Source organism: Rhinopithecus roxellana, chromosome 2, assembly GCF_007565055.1.
Source record: "Rhinopithecus roxellana isolate Shanxi Qingling chromosome 2, ASM756505v1, whole genome shotgun sequence".
NCBI classification, from domain to species: Eukaryota; Metazoa; Chordata; class Mammalia; order Primates; family Cercopithecidae; genus Rhinopithecus; species Rhinopithecus roxellana.
This window is the reverse complement of record NC_044550.1, coordinates 57186535-57207406: the sequence shown is the minus strand read 5'-3', so window position 1 is coordinate 57207406 and position 20872 is coordinate 57186535. Positions and strand designations below refer to the sequence as shown.

At 37.5% G+C, this 20872-nt stretch overlaps 1 protein-coding gene across 1 annotated transcript in view; it reads right to left on the bottom strand.

Annotated features, from left to right (window-relative positions):
- Positions 1-20872, bottom strand: part of FAM160A1 (family with sequence similarity 160 member A1) — a 275216-nt gene that overhangs the window by 180818 nt on the left and 73526 nt on the right. Inside the window, exon 2 of the mRNA XM_010372514.2 lies at positions 10683-10807. The gene's annotated coding sequence lies outside the window, so the exon portion shown is untranslated. The remainder of the gene's footprint in view (positions 1-10682; positions 10808-20872) is intronic.

The following is a 20872-nucleotide window of genomic DNA, read 5'->3' as shown; positions in this document are numbered from 1 at the left end:
GGTTATATATATCCAGGAATTTATCCATTTCCTCTAGGTTTTCTAGTCTGTAGCCATAAGGGTGTTCATAGTAGCCTTGAATAATCTCTTGTATGTCTGTAGTATCGGTTGTAATATCTCCCATTTCATTTCAGATTAAGCTTATTTGGATCTTCTCTCTTATTTGTCTTGGTTAAACTAATCTATCAATTTTGTTTATCTTTTTAAAGAACCAAGTTTTGTTTCACTTATCTTTTGCCTTTTCATGTTTGTTTCAGTTTCATTTAGTTCTACTCCAATCTTTGTTATTTCATTTCTTCTGCTGGGTTTGGGTTTGGTTTGTTCTTGTTTCTCCAGTTCTTTGAGGTGACCTTAGACTGCCTATTTGTGCTCTTTCACACTTTTTGATGTAGACATTTAGTTGCTATGAACTTTCCTCTTAGCATCGCTTTTGCTGTATCCTAGAGGTTTTGATCAGTTATCAGTATATTATCATTCAGTTCAAAGAATTTGTTAATGTCTATGTTGATTTCATTGTTGACCCAAAGATCATTCAGGAGCAGATTATTTCATTCCCATGTTGAGGGGTCCTGTTGGAATTAATTTCCAATTTTATTCCACTGTGGTCTGAGAAAGGAGTACTTGATATAATTTAAATTTTCTTTTTTTTTTTTTTTTTTTGAGATGGAGTCTTGCTCTGTCACCCAGACTGGAGTGCAATGGCATGATCTCAGCTCACTGCAACCTCTACCACCCAGGTTCAAGCAATTCTCCTGTCTCAACCTCCCAAGCTGCTGGGACTACAGGCGCACACCACAACACCCAGCTAATTTTTGTATTTTTAGTACAGACAGGGTTTCACCATACTGATCGGGCTGTTATTGAACTCCTGACCTAGGTGATCTACCCGCCTTGGCCTCCCAAAGTGGGTATAATCCCCAAAGGGATTATAGGAATGTAATTCCAAAGTGGCTGGGATAATGCAACCATGCCCAGCTCAATTTTCTTAAATTTATTGAGACTTATTTTGTGGCCTATATTATAGTCTATCTTGGAGAATGTTCCATGGGCTGATGAAAAGAATGTATATTCTGCAGTTGTTGGGTGGAATGTTCTGTAAATATCTGTTAAGTCCATTTGTTCTAAGGTATAGTTTAAGACCACTGTTTTTCTGTTGACTTTCTGTCTTGACAACCTGTCTAGTGCTATCAGTGGAGTACTGAAGTCCCTCACTATTATTGTGTTGCCATCTATCTCATTTCTTAGGTCTAGTAGTAATTGTTTTGTACATTTGGGAGCTCCGGTGTTAGGTGCATATATATTTAGAATTGTGATATTTTCCTGCTGGACTAATTCTTCTATCATTATATAATGTTCCTCTTTGTCCTTTTTAACTGTTGTTGCTTTAAAGTCTGTTTTGTCTGATATAAGAATAGCTACTCCTGTTTGCTTTTGATTTCTATGTTTCCATTTGCATGGAATATCTTTTTCTACCTCTTTACCTTAAGTTTATGTGAGTCCTATGTGTTAGGTGAGTCTCTTGAAGACAGCAGATACTTGGTTGGTGGATTTTTATCCATTCTGCCATTCTGTATCTTTTAAGTGGAGCATTTAGGCCATTTACATTCAGTGCTAGTATTGAAATATGAGGTACTGCTCTATTCATCATGCTAGTTGTTGCCTCAATACCTTGTGTTTTTTTCATTGTGTTATTGTTTCATAGGCCCTGTAAGATTTATGCTTTAAAGAGGTTCTATTTTGGTGTATGTTGAGGTTTTGCATCAAGATTTAGAACTCCTCTTAGCATTTCTTGTAGTACTGGCTTGGTAGTGGCAAGTTCTCTCAGCATTTGTCTGAAAAAGAGTTTATCCTTCATTTATGAAGCTTAGTTTCACTGGATACAAAATTATTAGATGATGATTATTCTGTTTAAGGAAACTAAAGATAGGACCCCAATCCCTTCTGGCTTGTAGGGTTTCTGCTGAGAAATCTGCCATTAATCTGATAGGTTTTCCTTTATAGGTCACCTGATGTTTTTATCTCACAGCTCTTAAGATTCTTTCCTTTGTCTTGACTTTAGATAACCTGATGACTATGTGCCTAGGTCATGATCTTTTTGCAATGAATTTCCCAGATGTTCTTTGAGCTTCTTATATTTGGATGTCTAGATCTCTAGCAAGACCAGGGAAGTTTTCCTTGATTATTCCCTCAAATAAGTTTTCCAAAGTTTTAGATTTTTCTTCTTCCTTAGGAATACCAATTATTATGTTTGGTCGTTTAACATAATCTCAAATTTCTTGGAGGCTTTGTTCATTTTTTTAATTCTTTTTTTCTTAGTCTTTGTCAGATGGTTAATTCAAAGCCTTGTCTTCAAGCTCTGAAGTTCTTACTACTTGTTCAATTCTATTGTTGAAACTTTCCAGTGTATTTTGCATTTCTCTAAGTGTGTCTTTCATTTCCAGAAGTTGTGATTATCTTTTGTTTACAATATCTATTTCTCTGGAGACTTTTTCATCCATATCCTGCGTTGTTTTTTTAATTTCTTTAAGTTGATTTTCACCTTTCTCTGGTGCCTCCTTGACAAGTAGCTTAATAATCAACCTTCTGAATTCTTTAACTAGCAATTCAGAGATTTCTTCTTGGTTTGGATTCATTGCTGGGTAGCTTGTGATCTTTTGGGGATCACATTCTGTCATATTACCAGAATTCCTTTTCTGGTTCCTTCTTACTTGGGGAGATTGCTTCAGTGGAAAGATCTGGAACTCAAGAGCGGCTGTTCAGATTTTTTTTTGTCCCACAGGGTGGTCCCTTGACGTGGTGCTCTCCCCCTTCCCCTAGACATGGGGCTTCCTGAGAGACAGACTGCAGTGATTGTTATTGCCTTTCTGGGTATAGCCACCCAGTAGGCCTATTAGGCTCTGGGCTGGTGCTGGGGAATGTCTGCAAAGAGTCCTGTGATGTGATCCATCTTCAGGTATCCCAGCCATAGACACCAGCACCTGCTCTGGTGGAAGTGGGAGGGGAGTAAAGTGGACTCTGTGGGAGTCCTTGGTTTTAGTTTTGTTTAGTGCACGGGTTTTCTCAAATGCTGGTTATGCTAGCTGTGAAGCTGTCACATAGACAGACTCGGGACCTCTGGTTAGCCAGGGTATTGCAGGTGGTGGAATTAGCTGTTGTTTTCTCCTTCTTTCGAGCAGGGTTCTGTTATGAGTTGCTATAATAACTTGAGGTGGTTGGTCTCCTGCCAGGAGGTGGTGCTTTCAAGAGAGCACTTGCTGCAGTAGTAGAAGGGGGATATAACCTTGCTCTACATAGGCAAGGATAAGTGCTCTGCTTTCTCAGGCGATGGGCAGGGCCATAGAACTCCCAAGAGTTTATGTCTTTTGTCTTTGGCTACTAGGATGGGTAGAGGAAAAACATCAGGTGGGGACAGGGCTAGGTGGGTCTGAACTCAGACTCTCCTTGGGTAGGATTTGCTGCAGCCACTGAGGGGGACGGAGGGTAGTTCTCAGGCCAATAGAGCTATGTTCCCAGGGAGATTATGCCTGCCTCTGCTGCACCATACAGGTCATCAGGGAAGCAGGGAAAGTCAGCAATGACAGGTATCACCCAGCTCCCAGCAAGGCCAGTCTCACTCCTGCCATGCCTGGATAACAGCACTGAGTTTATATCCAGCAGCTGGCAAGCAGGGCTGAGATCTTGCCCCAGACTGCAAGCCTCCCTGCTGAGAAAGCAAGCAGGGCTCTCAGGCCTTGCCCCTCCCCACCTGCCTGCACCTTTGGCTACAGCTTCCGCACTCGTATCTGCACTTCCTGTTCACTCCCCAACCCTAGATTCTAATCAGGAAAATTCATGCTTAGTCAAAATTACTACAAAGTTCAGCTAGGAGTTTCCTTTACTCTGTGGCCCCTCCCCAATTCCACTGGCTGCCTTCCCTTCCCCAAAGACACCTGTGAGATAAGGCCAGGAATGGCTTCCCTGGACTCTAGCTGAGGACCTGGAGTGCCTACAAGGCTCTTCCCACTACTTCTTCTACTTTTATATTTCACTCAGCTCCCTAAATCCGTCTCAGCTCTAGGTAAGGTTAAATCTCCTGTGACCTGGATTTTCAGGATTTTCAGGTTCCCAGTGAGATGTGGGTGCAGAGGCAGACTTTTCCTCCTCTCACATCGTGGGAACTCATGTAGCGTTTGCAGCGGTAAGCTGCTTCTTTCAAAGGGTCTGTGAATTCTTTCAGTTTTCCTGATATGTTCCTGTGGTGGTTCTTGGAGCAAAAGTTCACAACGTGAGTGTCCATATGCTGTTCTGTCTGTCTAAGTGGGAGCTGCCCGTTAATCCTGTCTCCTATCTGGCATTTTCCCACTCTCTCTCCACCAGCTAGAGTTATTTTACAAAGGTAGGAAGCATGTAGAATTGGTAGAAGTCAGTTGGCTCATTTAAATATTCATTGTTCTTTCATATAATCAATATTCAATACTTATGTTGGGTGATGGACACACAGAAATAAATAAGATGCAGCTCACAGTCTAAAAACTGAACAAACAACTAAAACAGTTTGATGAGTCAGATGAAAGGAAAATAATGGAATACTATGGCAGCATTTGCAATCCCATTACTGGGTATATACCCAAAGGAATAAGTTGTTCTGCCAAAAAGACACATGGACTCACATGCTAATCACAGCACTATTCACAACAGTAAAGACATAGAGTCACCCTAGGTGCTCAACAACAGTAGATTGGATAAAGAAAATGTAGTATATGTACACGATGGAATATTATGCAGCCACAAGGAAAGAATGAAATCACATCCTTTGTAACAACATGGATGCAGCTGGAGGTCATTATCCTAAGAGAATTAATGCAGGAACAGAAAACCAAATACCACATGTTCTCATTTATAAGTGGGAGCTAAATATTGTGTACACAGGGACAAAAAGATGGGAACAACAGACACTGGAGACTATTAGAGTGGAGAGAGAGGGAGGGGGCAAAGAGTTGAAAACTTACCTATTGGGTACTATACTCACTACCTAGGTAACAGGACCATTTATACTCCAAACCTTAGCATCACACAATATACCCATATAACAAACCTGCACATATGGATAAAAGAGAAGCATTGTCCACAATGAATGACTGACTGTGGAGGAGCTACACTGGTGAATGCAGAGGAGTGTCATGATCAGAATATGCTGGCCATAATATAAAGAAATGAATGGAAAGAAAACACCAATTATAGTGGTTGAGAAGAGAGATGATGAAGGCCTGGACCACATTCCTTACAATGGAATGTGGAGAAGTAGAAGTGTGGTTTTAAGAGAGATTTAGTAGGTGAACTCAAGAGTCCCAAGCAGATATGCAGGGGGAAGAGAATGAAGTCAAGGATAATCCTAGATTTCTGGCTTGAGCTACTGAAAAAGAAAGGCAGCAAAGCACAGTAATTAGGACTACACGCTCTAGAAACAGACAGCCTGGTTTGAATTCCATCTCCACTAATTAATACTTTTGTGACCTTGAGATAATTTCTTAAACTCTATGTGGTTCAGTTTCCTTATCTATACGATGAGAAAAACAATAGAATGTATCTCAAAGGATTTTGTAAGGGATTACATGAAGATCTTAGAATAGTGCCTGGCACACAGGAAACACATGATAAATGTTAGCTACATTTGGTTGATGGTTGATGGTGATGCCATTCACCAATACAGGGAATATGAAAGAAGGCATGGATTTCAGGTGTGAAGAACAATGAGTTCAATGCCAGATATGGTAACCTGACCTGACTGTGGGACATCCAGGAGGCAGCTGCTACGGGGCTAAAGCTTAGGAGAGAGTTGTGGGAGTCGGATGCTACTTGATAAGGTGGATGCTAAGGTGATGTCTGAGCAAGTTCCTAGCCAACATGAAAAAGCAGGCCCTGAGGGAAGAACACGTGAGTGAGATGTGGAAAGAAGAAAAAGCTTGGAAATTTCCTAAATCCAAGGGATGAGCAGAGGAAAAAAAGACTGAAAAGAAGAGGAAGACTCACGAACGATTCTTCTAATAAAGTACCATAAAAACTAAAGAAAAAAAACAAAAATATGAATGACATTGAGATGAGGAAAATATATCATCATCCACAGGGAACAGGCTTAGAGATAAGAAATAAAGGGCAGGAACAAAAGATACATCTCAATAAAAAGTGGCATTCCCTAGAATAGTGTTTTAAAGTTTACTATTTGAAAGAATTACCTAGAAGAACTGCATAATGAAATCTCCAAGTTTATAAGGGCCAAAGGCTCTTTTCCTTATCAAGAAGAAGAAGCCTCAGAAAATTGTTATATACTAGGCAAGAAAATATTTTTCTTTCTTTTTTTTTTTCAAATGGAGTTTCGTTCTTGTTGCCTAGGCTGGAGCGCAGTGGTGCGGTCTCGGCTCACTGCAACCTCCACCTCCCAGGTTCAAGTGATTCTCCTGCCTCAGCCTCCCGAGTAGCTTGGTGTAAATTACAGGTGCCTGACAACACGCCCAGCTACTGTTTGTGTTTTTAGTAAACACGGGGTTTCACCATGTTGATCAGGCTGGTCTCAAACTCCTGACCTAAGGTGATCCACCTGCCTCGGTCTCCCAAAGTGCTGGGATTACAGACGTGAGCCACTGCAACCGGCAAGAAAATATTTTTCAAGGAAAGAAATCAGAACATAATCTGGCTTCAGCAAAAAATAATCCAGAATGCATTTTGCAAATAAATTTCTGGCCCCAAGTTTTCAGTTACTAAACCCAAAGAGCCATTTTAAATCACATCAATTTTGGGCTTAAAGAAAGTGAGAGACATCCATTTAATCCAGATCATAGACACGAGAACTACTTTGGAGAGCTTGTTAAAATGCACATAAACTGAGTTATCCAAGACCTATTGAATCAAAATCTCTTGGTATGCAGTCAGGAAAAATTATCTGCTTCTTGAAATGTCTAAAACAAGGTTACCAGATGATTCGTATGCGCACAGTTTGAGAACTCCTAACGTATCTGCTCAGGAGACTAACGACAAGAAAAAATAAATGGCTTCCACAATAGCACATATCAGAATCATCTAGAGCAGGGGTCCCCAACCTCTGAGACCCAGACTGGTACCAGTCTGTGGCCTGTTAAGAACCAAGCCTCCAAGCAGGAGGTGAGCAGTGGCTGAGCATTACTTCCTGAGCTCCACTCCCTGTTAGATTAGCAGTGGCATTAGATTCTCATAGGAGCGCAAACCGTATCATGAAATGAACATGTGAGGGATCTAGGTTGCACGCTCCTTATGAGAATCTAACTAACGCCTGATGATCTGAGGTGGAACAGTTTCATTTTCAAGCCACCTCCTCCCCATCATCCATGGAAATATTGTCTTTCACAAAACCGATCCCTGGTGCCAAAAGGTTGGAGACTGCTGACCTAGAGGGCTTCTTAAATATAAATTTCAGACAGGCACAGTGGCCCACGCCTGTAATCCCAACACTTTGGGAGGCTAAGGCAGGCAGATTGCTTGAACCCAGGAGTTCAAGAAGGTAGGGCAACATGGTGAAACCCATCTCTACAAAAAATACAAAAATTAACCAGGCATGGTGGCAGGTGCCTGTCATCCCAGCTACTCAGGAAGTTGAGGTGGGAGGATCGATTGAGCCCGGGCAGCCAAAGCTTCAGTGAGCCAAGAACGTGCCACTGCACTCTAGTCTGGGCAACCAGAGTGAGGCCCTGTCTCAAAAAAAACAAAAACAAAAACCAAAAAACAAAACTCTGAGCTCCACCCTCTGAGCTTCTGAATCAGCCCAAGAATTTACATTTCCAACAAGTTCCCAGGTGAAGTTTGCACCATTCATCTGGGGACCACACTTTGAGAAACTCTAGTCTAGACTAGAGTTGTTAGAGACTTTTCTCTGAGTACATCAGTTCAGTGTGGCACTACTTACTTAAAGATCAAGACAAGGGTATTTCAGAAAGGATGTTAAAAATGAAATGGAAAACATGACCAAACATAAATTATACATACTTATTTTAAGCCATTCTGGTCAATTAGAACAGGAAAAAAAAAAAAAAGCTGGAAAAGATCCAAACTATGCTAGAAAGAAATTATAAGGGTCATAGAATATGTGAGGAGACCAAAATGGATGAATTAATTAAAAAGACTACATTTACAAAAGAAGGCAGAGATAGATTATAATCTAAAAATCGATAAAATTATGAAAAGATATGTGCAAAATGAACAAATTTCAGATTTACAGTATTATGCAGGTGGTTTGACTATTTGACCCAAACAAGTCATTTTTGGGGTATCTTTTTGTGTTATTTACTAAAACAATTTTGGGGCTAGATTTTTATTCAAAGCCACTTTTGAAAATGGTTTCCCACTGGCTCCCCACACAAAGCCAGGGAAGCCACAGAGAAATATTCCTCACTCACCATCCCAATTCTGCATGACTCAGACATTCTCGGCATTAAATTAGAAAGGACAGCCTTCTAATGCTGCCATAACTGCTATTCTTTTCTCATGTAGACGACTTTTAACCCTGAAATAGCATATTCAAATATACAATTCTCTCAACAGCTCAGAATATCTGTAATTCCCTCTATCCAACTGCTATTTGTCTCACTGTTCTGAGAACACATCCAAATTTCATATCAGCTGAATTCTACTGACAGCCTGTCCTCAGGACTATCATACACATTTTGCATCATACTGTCTTCAAGCTTTCAGAGTCCATCTTCAAACACATTTTCCACTTGGGTGGTCCTTGCTATGCTACCTTTAGTATCCAGCATCATTTCCTCAGAAGAAACCAATACACCCAAGTGTTAGATCCTTTCATTATCCAAGTCAGTCCTACAACCATCTAAGCTATTCTCTCTACCTTCTTAGTATCCTTGCCAGGCCTTCCTGTTTACATATATTTGCTTTTGTACTCTTCACATCCCACTCCCAAAGTCTCCTGCACAACTCAAAATAACCTCACATCTAAGGCAACAATATTTGGTTTCTGACCTTTTCCAAACCAGTATAAATATCATTCTATCACTCACGCTGCTTTCTAGAAGAGGCAAGAACATGTTCCAAACAACTTCTGCTGTACAGACAGGTGAATGGTTGTAAATTATTCCCAGGATTCATGAGTGGCTGATTTTTTATCATAAGAATGTTGATTCTGCTTATGACCTTGAAATTAAAGCTCCCTTAAACATCAGAGGATCTCTCATTGGTTGGAGTTAACTGGGAAAAGCCCTGTAACAGGGGATACACACACACATTCTCAACTTAAGACCGAAACTCAGAGTTCGTCAGAGTCAAATCCCAAATTTAAAAAGTCACTACCCAACAAATGACTAACATAAAACTTAAACATAGGCTCAATGCCTATTAACAATTATTAAATCTTAGTCTAAATTGAGCTCCAAATTTATGCAATATCACTTTGTTCCTGAAATACCTTAATTAGAAACAGAACTTCATGAGAATTCCTACATGGACATAAAACAGCTATTTATGATTATCAGCTTTTCTTTTCCTTATGTTAAACTGTCCCTAAAATGATAGACTTGGAAGAGTGGAGGAAGGGAAGGTTAGGGAGAGATTTCTTAAAGGACACAAAATTACAGCTAGATAGTTAACTAGTCATTCTACCATGGTATGGAACAGGATAACTTATTCCTCCTATCTAGCTGTAATTTTGGATCTGTTAACAAATGTTTCCCTAAGGCTCCCTTCCCCCCACTCTTCCCAGAAAAGCACACAATCATAAATAGCTGTTTTGTGTCTACACAATAACTTGCACTAAATTTTTTAAAATACAAAGATCCTAGGTAGAGGTCTGATTTTACTGGACCGGAGTGCCAATCTCCGTTGACATTCACTTGCAATATGCAGATTCCCAAGTCCTGCCCCTACCATTCTGATTCTGATTTTGACACACTAGTTTCAGGCCTACTAATATGAAATTTTTAATGTGTATTTTTAACAAGCACTCTAGTAACACTTTGGGACATATTGCAAAACACTCCCCCACCCCCACAAGAAGATCATTTATAAGAGGCAAATTATAAAGCCTTAGAGGTATATCTAGTAAGGAAGTTTCTGATTAACATAGGAGCTCTTCTACGATACTAACAGATTGACTTACTGATTTTAATAAGAAAGAATATCAACATTTATACAGTCAAATAAATCGTATATGCCTCTGTAAATTATGAAGCCTGATCAATTATTTTAACAATACTACCATTACTTGAAACTCAGAGTCACTTCTTAGAATTTATTTTCAATACAGTGTATGAGTCTTCAAATTACAAATTACAAAAAGGAAAATTGGTTTCCTTATGTTATTGCTCCTTCTTGGTTTTGATCAAAATTCGAGAACCCCAGGTATGATCAATCACCCAAGCTCTAAATGAGTTTAGACTATTTTCTAAGTATATCCTTACAAGGTTGATATCTGCCACTAGAGAAAACAGGATGCTTAGAAGAATACTACCAGAGGGTCAAGATGCAGTTCTTAAGAAAAGATTTTTAAATGCTTTGCATAGAGGATAGAGTATAGCCTCTCCCTAAGACATTTTAAACAAGACAATGTTCACTTGGATGTGTAAGTTCAAGTAGACTTGCTTTAAAAAAAAAAAAAAAAAAAAGGATAACATATTATTGAGTACTACTGAACGCATGTCAATAATAATGAGAAAAGAAGACATTACCTGGGGCTGCTGTCTTCAGTAACCTACTGCTGGGTTGTATTTGCTCACTTCACTCTTCAGAGGAGCGGAAAGATTTCTCTAACATTTGGCTCTGCTGGAAACCCCTAGAAGAAGACTTTAAAAATCTGTGAAGAGGAATAAAAATAATAATTAATAAACTGCAAAATCCAATCTGAGTATCTCTATTTTTTCTCCGCTCCCATTTACCACTACATGTTGTACACTGAGTGGGTTCTCCCAGTGTGCATTTGTCTTCACCATAAAAAAATAAATAAATAAGCAAAAAGCAAATCTTTATTTAGAAATCTGAATGCTAGCCAAAAATGAGAAACTCATGCTGGGTAACAGAAAATAAAAAAGGATTCTTCCATCTTATAAGAGATGTCAAACAATTATGTGCTTCTTTTAGGAGTGAAAAAAAGTGTGAAAGTAAATCCACATCCATGGGACAACAGCATCATATTAAGATAATAATCATAGCATAATATAAAATAGCAAAGAAAAGAGCACAAAAAACTTTTTATAAACAATTTCAAAAAATGTACAAGATTCCCAAATATTTCCGAGTAACTCTGACCTCTCTAGATACTGACACTCTGACCTCTCTAGATACTGACAATTGAAAGTTCAGGTTTTTGCCATCCAATGGGCAAAGTCTACTTTGGTCTTAGACACACATCTCCTATCATCAGGTCTAACTGGCAAGATCAAATGTGTCGCTTAATGCCTGTCCTACAACCAGAAAAACATGAGCTTGAAGAGAAGCAGGCTAGGAAATTATCCTACCTGGAAGAAACACAGAGAACAAAACCTAGATGTGTCCAAGAGAGCAATAAGAACATCTAGAGAGTCTAACCCTTAGCAGTTAGCCAGAAGCTAACATAAATACTAAACAAAACCACAAGAAGCCACTATTCAACATCACAATAAGTGGAAGCCAGAGAAAATGTCCAAGAGAGTACATTTTTAAAGGAAATAATAAATACTATACTTAAATTTAAAACACAGAAACAGGCTGCTATGCCTATGGAGTAGCCATTCTTTTATTCCTTTACTTTCTTAATAAACTTGCCTTCACTTTACTCCATGGATTTGCCCCCAATTTTTTCTTGCGTAGGTGCAAGAAGCCTCTCTTAGGGTTTTAAAAAAAATAAAAAATAAACATGGAAACGATTTAAATGCCAATAACTGAGGAAGTCAGTTTGTCACAAACCATACATTTGCCACAACCACATAATTTACTTAATCACAATTCTGTCGGCCATTAAAAACTTTTTATTCCATAATGTGTATATAAAAATATACTTCAAAACATCAAGCTGTACAAAATACCTACAATTTTATGTCAATTTTTTTAAGTAATTTTTAAATAAAAAAGAAAGATGTTATGAGTTACAATAAAATGAGAAAATATAGTTTATAATACAAAGTGGAAAGAAAAAGCAGTATACAATGTTGTAATTACATATGATCACAACTACTTACGCTAAAGAAAAAAATAAGATGCAATTTCTTCTGATACAGTTACAAATAATAGGTAAAATAGTTCTTATCTTTAGTTGGGTTGAGGGGAGCAATTAAAGTCAGAGTCCTGTACAACAAATATCTTTTTGAAATCTCTATACAGCCATGATTTCTCAAGCCCCAAAGGTTAAGCCACTCATTCACATAATTTTTCTGCAATAGTCCAATATAATAAAAGATGGCCCTAGAAGTCTTTACAAAAGGTGTTGCGTATGTGTGTTTAACCTATGTGTGTATATGTGTCAAAGGCTTAGAATGTACCTTTTCTTATAACAAATATTTCGTGAAAAGAAAAAAATGGGGGTATGGGGACACAATGTGACCTAAATCTTCAAAACTAGGCACAGGAGTAACAGTGGCCAGGCATGAGAAGAGTGGAGTATGAAAAGTAAAGGATAATGTTGTGCATGCAAAAAACAAATTCTTCATATTCAAATTTCCTCAATACCCTCAAATCAGCCTTCTTCGCTCTAATCAATTAATCATTTATTAACCACCTGGGAACTACTAGTATCACCTCATAACCAAATCTCAGGCCATTTAATCACAAGGGGTTTTACAAGTAACAGAATTCTCTTTTTTCCATACCCCACATGAACAGTTTTATCATCACGTGCTGGAGAGACACAGGCTCTTTTACCTCCTCTTAAGAACTACAGATTGCTGCCAGATGCTTTTCAGGTGATTTCAAGGCTTTTCTCATCTTGCAACTTGTGAATTATGAAAGGACATTCCTAATTCATGAGAAATACTTCTCCCATCTCAGTGTCCATTATCATATATCCTCCCCTTACACTCTACAATTTTAGGCACTCGCACACATATGCTTTTACTTAGGTAATAAGGCATTACTGGGTATCAGTTAAGGGCTTTACTAAGAACCACTCTTATATTTTACCATCATGATTCCGCCAGCAGCAAAGCTTCATGACTTCAAAGGAAGCCAAGTCCTTTGACAGTAATGCACAGAATGACATCGAAAGCAAGGTTAAATGGAACTCAAGTAAATTGAAAGAACTCTCTTAAAATTCACGGTTCTTGTTAATTCTCTTGGTTGTCATCTCATTTAAAAACAAAATATGTCTCCTGCTAAAAAGGGGGGAAGTTGGCAGTTAACGATTCAGTCATACTCAAATCTCTCCCCAGGCAAATGCTTTCCTTCTAACAAAACATTCTACCTCCACATAATAAAATCAAATTCAGGCTCACAGTCCTTCTGTGTAATAGCTATATCACATCCCTAATTTCAACAGAGGAACAAAATTTAAAGCTCATTTCCAGATGGCATAAATTCAGTGAACTTAGACCTCTACTATGTCAAGTTCAGAAATATGCTATATAGGCAGAGAGTACACAAAAGCACAGCAAAACCACCAAATGAACACTTTGTTGGGGTGGTGAGAAAGAATTAATATCCACATCATGGATTTCTCCATACACCAGAGAAACAAATGGGGGTGGGGTGCACATTTATACAGGAGGTGTGGATTATCCATAGTATTGTATTAATTGATCTGTAATATAATCAAACACTTTCCTGGAGGATAATTAACCAACCAACCAATGAAGAGAGAAGTTTCAAACAATTCAACAAGTTTTCAAATACATGAAGCTGACTATGAGCTAATTATTGAATAATTTCATTCTCAAAAAGGATTGAACTGGGACAGGTAATACATTACATTCACATGTGGAAACTCCCATAGTAGAACAAAATATTCTACACAGGTCCACAAACTTCACTGATTCCATTAAGCATGCTAATAATAATTTAAAGTCTTAAAATGGATGAACCCATACTGATCACTTAAATGCAATCCCTGAGTTTTACAGAGGATAAAACTGAAGCACAGAGAGGATGAGTGACCTGTTCAAAATTAAGTTGTGGTAAAAGATGAAGACAGAGGTAGAAGCCATGTCTTCTAAGTCTCACAGTTATACTGTCTTCTCCACATTAAGCTCACAATTCTTCAACAATGTATCCATTAAGTTGATTTCATTCCTCCTCTCAACAGTAAACTTCTAAAGCTTTAGGAAAAGTTGAACCAAATGAAGCTTCAATCTTCAATTTCCATTCAATCAATCCCTGAGATTTCACATTAATTACACACAATTCTTTTTTACCCAAGAAACTCAGTGTAATTTGGGTGACTTTGGGAGGGTCTCAACTACAAAACAAATTCATGAATTGGTGCATATCACAAGGGAAGGAAAAAAAGCAGGCAGAGACCACAAGTATCTTAGATATACACCAAGAATACTGACTTATTAAAATGAATAATGAAGGTGAATGAAACCAAATTCTAGTATTAAAGCGATGTTTCCCAGTGTGACAACTACTCATAAGGTGGTTTTTTTAAGTAGTCATTGTTTAAGGTTCTGTAATTAAATAAATTTGGGAAAATGCCACATTCTAAATGTTCTTCTTGAATATTTACAAAGCACAGTATGTGTATTAAGGCTCTAAGAAGGCCTTGTAGAAAATAAGTTTGCTTAGTTTTGTTCAGCCCGGTATTATTTGACATCTTTGGTTTGCAGAGCTAGTATTGACAACCTCTAAGAAACATACTTCAGGAAGTATATACAGTATTCTTGGTAAAAAAAAACCCAAGTCTGACACTCATTAAGCAGTATTTATAATGAGATGACCTCCCTCTTCCAGACTCAACTGTTAAAAATCAACTTGTGAGGCAAAGGAACCTTGTTTTTACAATGAAAATTGCCAACACCACTAGCATGTAATAAGTGCTAAGAGCAAGGCATGTGCTATGTGCAGATTTTTTTTGAAATGAGGCTAGGCATGTCTTCAGCCACCAAGTTAGCTTTCCCAGAAATTGCACCTTTTCATAGATAAACAAAACATCTTATATAAACCTTTTTTACACAAATAAACATATTACACTATTTTATACATTGGCAATGTTTTCAAATTGGTACATAAAGAGAATTCACTGGTGTGCATTTTTATGACCGCACATTTTGAAGTGTACAGCAGTAACATAATGTATTGATTCAGTATCCTATTATGAGCATTAGGTTGTTCCCAACCTTTAGCCATTATAAACACTACTACAATGAGTACCTTTGTACATAAATAATTTTCTCATGCATGTAATAAGTATGTACAGTATATGCAGAATACATTCATAGTTTGTATGAATGTTTGTATATCTAGGAATGTGTTTTTGTATCTAGGATAATTTTCTAAAATTGAAATTCCTGGACAAAGCAATACAAAATTTTTCATATTATAGATTTTGCCAATTGCCCACTAAATAGACTAATGTTTTGCACCTATATGCTCTACAGAATAGGTTATAAGACTGTAATCTTTGTCCATCTAACAGTGATAAATGGTACCTCGGTGTAGTTGTAATGTGCATATCTGTGATAATGGGTGAAGTTAAGCATCTTTCCGTATGTTTAAAAGCCACTGTTATTTCCCTTCCTTTAGACTATTTGTATCCTTAGTCCACTTTTCTTCTGGGTTGTTGGACTTTTTCTTATGGATTTTTAGGAGCTTTTTATTAAGAAAATTAGTCCCTTCAAGATTTGAGAAGCAAATATTTTCCCCAATTTTCTTGTTCCTTGAAGTATGCAGAAGCTATTCAGGTTTTTTTTTAAAAATGCAATCAAATATATCAATCTCTTCTTTTATGGCTTCTCAGTTTTCTGTCTTACTTAGAAGGGCCATATGTACATACTCCAAGATTATAAAATAATTTTCCCATGTCATTCTACAATCTAGTTTATATTTTAAATTTGTTTATCATAGATTGATTTTTGGCTTAATATTTGAGATACTGCTGCAAATAGTACCTTTTCCCCCAGACAGCTACCTGGTTATTCCTCAGTCCTGGAACTCAGCAACTTTACCCAACTAATTTGAAATACCACCTTTATCATATGCTAAATATGGTATCTGGCAATACCAATGTTTCAATTATTGTAGACTTACTAAGGTAGATTTTATTCTCTTTTTCAGAATTGTCCTATTTGTGGTTGTTTACTTTTCCAAATGACCATAGAACCAGGTTGCTTAGAGCCCCCAAAAAACCTGTTGTTATTTTTACAGGAATTACCTTAAAATACAGATTAATTCACAGAGAATTGGCATCTTTGCATCCAAGAATATGATGGGACATTTCCATGTTTTCATATCTTTTTTTTACACTTCAGGAGCATTTTTAAATGCCTTCACATATTATTTTCTTAAGTTTATTCTTAGGTGTTTCATCCTTTTTATGCTAATGGCCTTTTTCCCCAATGTATCTTCTAACTGGTTATTGTTAGCATATATGGAAGTTATGAATGTTGACACATTACTTTGGTATCCAGGCACATTTATAGATTATCATATTCTTCATAATTAGCTTTTCATTTTATTCTCTTGGATATTCAGGTCACATATTCCCATTATTTGCAAACAACATTCATTTACCTCCTTTCTGATTTTTATACCTTGATAACTTCATTTTTTTTTTCTCTCATCCAGCAGCACTGGTTTATGATTCCAAATACCATTAACAATTAGTGAAAATAGTGTTCTTATTTTGGGTTCTGATGTTTATGGAAATGCTCTCAAATTTCCTATTTAGGCTCAGATGGTTTGGGGTTGAGATGAACATACTTTACTTTGCTAAGGGTATTTTCCTACTATATTTTGAAGGGTTTTTATAAAATCAATAATAGGGCCAGGTGCAATGGCTCACAACTGTAATCCCAGCTCTTTTGGAGGCTGAGGTAAGAGGATTTCTTAAGGCCAGGAGTTCAAGACCAGCCTGGGTAACATAGCAAGACTTCGTCTCCACAAAAAAAATGAAATAAAAAAATTAGCCAGGCATGGTGGTGCACACCTGTAATGTCAGCTTCCCAGTTACTCAGGAGGCTGAGGTGTGAGGACTGTTTGAGCCCAGGAGTTTGAGGCTGCAGTGAGCCATGATCATGCCACTGTGCTCCAGCCTGGGCAAAAGAGTGAGACCCTGTCTCAAAAACAAAGCAAAACAAAATGAAAACGGCCGGACACAGTGGCTCACGCCTGTAATCCCAGCACTTTGGGAGGCCAAGGCAGGCGAATCACGAGGTCAAAAGATCAAGACCATCCTGGCCAACACGGTGAAATCTCGTCTCTACTAAAAATACAAAAATTAGCTGGGTGTTGTGGTGGGCACCTGTAGTCCCAGCTACTTGGGAGGCTGAGCCAGGAGAATTGCTTGAACCAGGAAGCAGAGGTTGCAGTGAGCCAAGACTGTGCCATTGCACTCCAGCCTGGTGACAAAGCGAGACTCTGTCTCAAAAAAAAAAAAAAAAATCAATAATAGAGATTGAATTTTACCAAATGCCTTTTCTATAAAAAAAAAATCAGATGACTTTTTTCTATTTATATTTAGTAACATGATGAACCCTTCTTGCATTCCCAAAATAAACCTCAACTGTTATAGTGTTTCATCCTTTTACTATGTATAAAGTACATGTTAAGCATGTTATTTCCTAAGCAGTCCTACAAGCTAGGCACTACTACCATCCTGCTCTGCCCCTCCCTCACCCTACTTCAGCCACTTCAGCCACACTGGCCTGTCCTCACTGCCCCTCTGACACACCAAGCTTGTTTTCACCTCAGGAATGTGCAACTCCTGCCAGACTTGCTATTCCCTGGAGCCTCTAACCCCAGATATCCACATATATCATCCTCCTCTTCATTTTTGTCTCTGCTTACATATGACCTATTTATGGAAGCCTTTCCTGTCTACCCCACATGAAACAGAAATCACTTTCCAATCTTACCTCTACCCCTGATGCTGTTTCATTTTGTCTGTAGCAATTGTCATCATCTCATATATATTCACATGTGGAAAATACACGAAATGTTTAATTTCTTTTAATTTACATTCCATTTCCCCATGAATTGAAGCTCCATGACAGCGGAGATTATTCTCTTCTTTGCCCATTGGTCGCTTCCCAGCACCAAGAGTGGGCCTGGCACGTGGGAAGTACTTACTGTTTATTGAATGGATGAACAAATGAATGAATGGATACTTATTTTATACGTAAGAAAACTGAAGCTTACAGAAATTAAGTAACTAAAATCACACAGAAGCACAGCTGAGACTAAAACCCAAGTCTAACTTTCAATTCCTGACCCTTAACCATTAAAACAAATGACAGGTGACTTTAGCCCACTGAAAATGCTCATATAATCTTACAAATTCTAAAGCACAAGTTAATGACACCATTGTTGAAAGTCTGAGGAAACTTGTATAGACAGCCCCTGTACAAGGTAAGCAAAAGAATCAGAGGATGGCCTCCAAAGAATTCCTTGGACATTATGGGAATTACATTGTTAGCTTTCCTACTGACACCCATGAGCCTCACAGCAAGCATCATGAAGCTGTGACCTTCATCCACACATGGCCTTGTATATCCAAAAGATAAAACTGGATGCTTTGGGGCCGAATGGCCAATAAACACGTGTTTATTACTGGCATGGGCAGACACACATACTAATAGTACCATTTCCCAGGAGACTAGCCATATTATCATCGGTACAGACACTAAGGATTTAGCTTTGAAAACACCATTTGCTCTTCCAAAGCCGAAGAATCTTCTGTGATTTCAACAGGCAAGTTACAATCAGGTATTGTTAATGTTCTTTTCCTCCTCTATCACTGGGATACTTTCTTTCCTTCAGACAACGTCAGGCTAAAAACAAAATTTCACAAGTCTCCATTTCTCACACTAAACAGTGCAGTATCTTTTTTTTTTTTTTTTTTTTTTTTTTTTTTTTTTTTTTTTTTTAGAATTTAATCAAACCCTAAATTTTAGAACTGTGGGGTTGATCCAACATTGCAATGTGTCACATTTAATTCCATCAATGTAAAGCATAATGAGCAAAGATTGAGGTAGTGAGGCATAACTAAATGTTTTGAACCTGTGAATTTCAAAAGCAAGACCCATTTGTGTTATTTCTAAATAGTAAATAAAATCATTTTCCAACATTTTACTATCAAATTATAGTAATTTTTTCACCAGTACACACTTGAGGAAAGCCACAAAAGGACTTTTCCAACAGTTCATTCTGTTATTGCTCATAACCTTCTAAATACTTCTCCTCATTGGCTTCTATTCAAAGGTAAATGGAAAGCAGTAAAATTTATGGAAAATATATTCAACTGCTTAAAATACATCAACCAAAAAAAAAAAGATTTTAAAGCTGTATTATGAGTTGTGAAACTGCATTGCCTTCACTTACCTTTCAGTTTCATTGGTAGGTAACAAAACTGACAGACTGGTCAAGTTCCAAAACATCCCCTATACAGAGCCTGACTCTTCCATCTCAAATTCTCACCTTGGTCAAGGCCAGAGTAAACACCTGTCCTTCACATTTTTACACAACATCACTTTGTACGCTGCAAATATAAGCTTTCATACCAGGGAGGAAGCAAATTCCAGGACACTGGAAATATTTCTACTCTCTTAAACCAGTCTGTTGATTGTTCCCTTGACTTTCTCAGCTGTCAAGATGGTGAAAGGAGGAAAAGGATCTTTCTGTAAAACTGTAAAGTATAACCAGGTAAGTTTGCCCTTTAAGCTTTTCACACAGAGAGGTAAAATAAAACTCAAGTCTACGTTTTAAAATTTAGCTATGAAAATTATATTCTAGCACTAGACAAAAATGTTGCAAGATTTTAATAAAATAAGATTATTAAAATCAATTTTTACATTTCATGGGCCAAGGAGAGACATCAAAGAATGTTTAAGTAACATTTTAAAGATACTATACTTTATAAAGTTAAGAGGAAAAATGACAATTGCACCAGTTCAGAAATGCCTTAGAGTAGGGAAATGAAGAAGCATTAACTATTAATAAAGCTAGAGTCCTAAAATAAATTTTTAAAAAAAGATTAGCATTGAGAAAAAACTCACCTTAATAAAACTTGGCTTAATAAAGGAAAGTAGTTTATTCATCTTGCATAATACTATTTCATTTTATTTAGTCCTTTCTCTAAGGATTCTAGAGATCTTTATGAAAATTATCCAGCTAATCCTTCATTTACCAGTATAAAAGGAAAAGACATCGACTGCTATTACATTTACAAACAAGCAAGAGATAACAGCAACAACAACAACAAAAAACAGAGAGAGAGATAAAAGTTCAGGAAACTTCAAAGCAAAGAAGACAGTAAGTAGACCCTTTCCTGGCATGGGTTTTTTGGAAGGGAGAAAGGTGAAATATACAATAAAAACAAATATGTGCAATATTAAGACAGGCTTAAGTAAGCAGATTTGGAGTTTATTGTGCAATGGTCTTGCCACAGACTTGCAGGAAAAAATAGCTTGGTATAAACCCAGTCTACAATACAACATTCAAAAATAGCTTTTTTATACCAAGTCCTAAATGTGCTACATGTTTTATAATCCCAACAAATACACTAACTTCAGGAATCACCACTTACATTTCTGCCTTTTGAATGTTGGAAGCAAGAACAGAGTGGCTGACAAAATTCTAACTTTCATATGAAATCCCTAACAGAGTAAACATTAAGACAATGAAGTAGTTGCTACAAAAAAAAAAGAAAAAAAAAAAAAAAAAAGCAAGGCAAGAGGAAAAGATTCCACTATTTTCAGAGGCAGGCTCAAAGAGGAAAGTGTAATAAACATCCTTGGCA